Source organism: Bos taurus, chromosome 11 (genome assembly GCF_002263795.3).
Source record: "Bos taurus isolate L1 Dominette 01449 registration number 42190680 breed Hereford chromosome 11, ARS-UCD2.0, whole genome shotgun sequence".
NCBI lineage: Eukaryota > Metazoa > Chordata > Mammalia > Artiodactyla > Bovidae > Bos > Bos taurus.
The window spans coordinates 6,373,926-6,377,419 of NC_037338.1; the positions used below are offsets into that span (position 1 = coordinate 6,373,926).

Here is a 3,494-nt window from a genome sequence, read left to right on the forward strand (position 1 = left end):
TGTAGAGAAGGAAAAAGTATTTCTGAACTCTCTTAGGGTCCCTGGCTGGGTCTGAAAATCAAACTGACAAAGACAAATTAACAGGAGAAAAGCATACACATCTGTTGATTTAAAAAATATTCACACACTGCAACTAGAGAATAACCCCTACTCACCACAACTAGAGAAAGCCCAGGTGCCGCAGTGAAGACTCACCACAGTCAAAAAATAAAATAAATAGTAAAATACATCTTTTAAAAGAATAGTCACAACTTTAAAATTGAGAGTTATGTTTTATTTGGTGGAAATTTTCAGGAGACAATTCAGATGCTGTCCAGCAGACAGCATGTCAAGTAGACCCTGAGAAAACTGCTCCAAAGAGGTGAGGGGAGCCAGGTTATATAGAAATTTTGCAAAAAAGGGCTGGTAGTCTGAACCTCAAAAGAGTATTCTTAACTAAAGAAAACCAGATATCCCAAGTTAAAGAATTCAGCACTTTTCTATGTATGGGAAGATGCAGGAGTCTGGGCTCACTGAAATCATTCTTTTGATATACACCTCAGCGATCTGGGGCCACTGTCTTGTTTTCAGCTCCTGAGTTTCCTCGGGGCTCACCAGTTCACACTGGAGGTCTGTAATCGCTCATGACTGCGACATCCTTGTTTACTGATATGGCAGGAAATGTTCCACTCTCACATTTATGCATGACATGGGAGCCCTCACAAGGGGAAGAAGACATGGAGAAACAGTCAGACCTGAGTGCTTCTCTGCTGGGTTTGGTGAGGAGCGGGCAGACGTGTAGAAATAAAAGTGAAAGTGTTAGTCACTCAGTTGTGTTTCTCTCTTTGTGACTCCATGGACTGTAGCCCGCCAGGCTCCTCTGTCCATAGAATTCTCCAGGAAAGAATACTGGAGTGGGTTGCCATTCGCTTCTCCAGGGGATCTTCCTGACCCAGGAATCAAAACCGGGTCTCCCACAATGCAGGCAGATTCTTTATCATCTAATAGGGGAGGTCAAGCAGGGCAAATAAGTGTTGTAAACTGGTTGAAACTCAGCCAGACCTGTTCTCTTGGGTTCTTTTTGGTGTCCCTTTGTCTTTGGAAATAAGGCTGCCCCCTTCCTTGGGGTTTGCAGAGGGCACCCCTCTTGAGGTATTTATGGCCCGTCTCAAGGGAGAAGAGTCAGGGAAAAGAGTAGTGACCTTCCTGCACCTGCCGTTTGCTCAAACGCCTGCAGCTGGAAGCATTCATGATGCCAAGGTGCCATGACTGGGAGCAGTGTGTCCTGAATCCCCTCCCATAATACTTAAAAAAAATATTTATTTGTATGCCCAAGGTCTTAGTTGCAGCATGTGGGATCTAGTTCCCTGACCAGGGATCAAACCCAGACCCCTGCATTGGGAACATGGAGTCTTAGCCACTGGACCACCAGGGAAGTCCCTCACTGTTGGTTTTGAATCTTATCTCTTTCACTTATTAACACTTTGTCGTTGTTCAGTTGCTCAGTTGTGTCCGACTCTTTGCGACCTCACTGACTGCAGCATGCCAGGCTTTCCTGTTCTTCACCATCTACTGGAGTTTGCTCAAACTCATGTCCATTGAGTCAGTGATGCCATCAACCAGCTTGCCCTCTGTTGTCCCCTTCTCCTCTTGCCCTCAGTCTTTCCCAGCATCAGGATCTTTTCCACTGACTCAGCTCTTTGCATAAGGTGGCCAAAGTATTGGAGCTTCAGCTTCAGCATCAGTCCTTCCAATGAACATTGAGGATTCATTTCCTTTAGAACTGACTTTGGTTTGATCTCCTTGCTGTCTAAGGGACTCTCAAGAGTCTTCTCTAGCACCATAGTTTGAAAGCGTGATTTCTTTGGTGCTCAGCCATCTTCATGATCCAACTCTCACATGACTACTGGAAAAATCATAGCTTTGACTATATGGATTTTTGTTGGCAAAGTGATGCCTCTGCTTTTTAATATTCTATCTAGGTGTGTCATAGCTTTTCTCGCAAGGAGCAAGCCTCTTTGAATTTCATGGCTGAAGTTAACATCTGCAGTGATTTTGCAGCCTAAGAAAATAAAACGTTCCATTGTTTCCCTTGTTTTCCCATCTATTTGCCATGAAGTGATGGGGCCAGATGCCATGATCTTAGATTTTTAATTGACACCGTAGTTGGGGTCAATTCATGACGGTGATTTAACCTCTCTGAGGCTCAGTATCCTCATTTCTAAAATAAGGACAATCACATCAACCTCACTGGTAAATTTCCATCCAAGGAGATGAAAACATGGAAAAGTATCTCACTCATTCCTGTGAGAATCAGAGGAGCCGCCTCCACCAACACAGTGCATTAAGGCTACTATCCAGACGGAGCTGTTAATGTTTGAATCAGGGCCCAGATCTCAGATTAGGGAGGCAGCTCTCAGCATCACCCAGGACAAGTGGTCTTAAGTGCAGAGTGCACTCCTTTCAGAATGGCTGGCAAGAGAGAAATTGCACGTTAAGTAGGCAGGATCCAGACCTGGGTCCACACGCATGTGCCTTATGTGGAACTTCAGAAGTGGTTCCTCCCAAGCTCAGGGTCCAGACTCTCCCTCCAACATAACTGAAAGAGGCAAAACTAAATTAGCTTCTTTTTTTTTTTTTGGTCATACTATGTGGCTTATGGGATCTTAGTTCCCTGACCAGGGATTGAACCTGTGCCCTTGGCAGTGAAAGTGCCAAGTCTTAACCACTGGGCCACCAAGGAATTCCCAAACTAGCTCCAGTTTATCCAGAGAGAGCAAGAAGAAGATGGGATGTCATTTCCGCAAGCCCACAGTGTGGACATCAGGTCAGAACCTGGGTCTGTGTGGCCACGAGATGGCCAGGCTGGAAAGAGGCGGCCCTACTGTGCGCAGGTTGGGACTCCACCTGCTGCCTCTCCATGTGTTTCCTTTCCTGGAGTAGTGGTTGGTTCTCAATGCTCAGTGATGCCAGCATTCCCATTCAAGCCCGTAGTGTCAAGGCTTTATTTTCAAGTCAGGCAAAAATCGGGCTGAAAATTTGGAAGCTGGGCAACTAGCATATTTGAAAAGAAGCCACCTGGTCTTCTGTGGAGGGGGAGGGGCTCTTCCTTCTGAGTGACAAAAAGGGTTTGTGTTGGGCACTTGTGCTGTTTATACTGAAGCTCACAAGAAAATTGTCTCTGGGCTGCCTGATGTGTGGTCTGCTTTGAGGCTTCAAGACCCAGGCTGACCTTCAGGACCTTCTGCTGACCAGGAGGGATCAGAGCACCTGAACATGAACGTGGGAAGGCAAGGAACTTGATATTTCATGTAGAACTGTTGGAAGTGGCCAAGTCCAGCGCTCTCTTCCATAATGGCATCAGGGAACATACTGACAGGTCAGCTGACAAATATATACCGAGTGCCTTCTCTCTGCTGACACTGGAAGCCCAAAGTTTGGAGCTCAGACTGGGTGGTGATATGTGATTAAAGAAAGGGGGAAGTCTGTATCTAGAGAGATACCAAGGCAAGTGG

The 3,494-nt window shown here is 46.0% G+C and overlaps 1 non-coding gene across 1 annotated transcript; it reads right to left on the bottom strand.

Annotated features, from left to right (window-relative positions):
* Positions 1-2,649: 2,649 nt before the first annotated feature.
* On the bottom strand, positions 2,650-2,722 carry TRNAE-UUC (transfer RNA glutamic acid (anticodon UUC)). The gene has a single exon. It is a non-coding gene; the product is annotated as a tRNA-Glu (tRNA).
* Between the last annotated feature and the right edge of the window lie 772 nt (positions 2,723-3,494).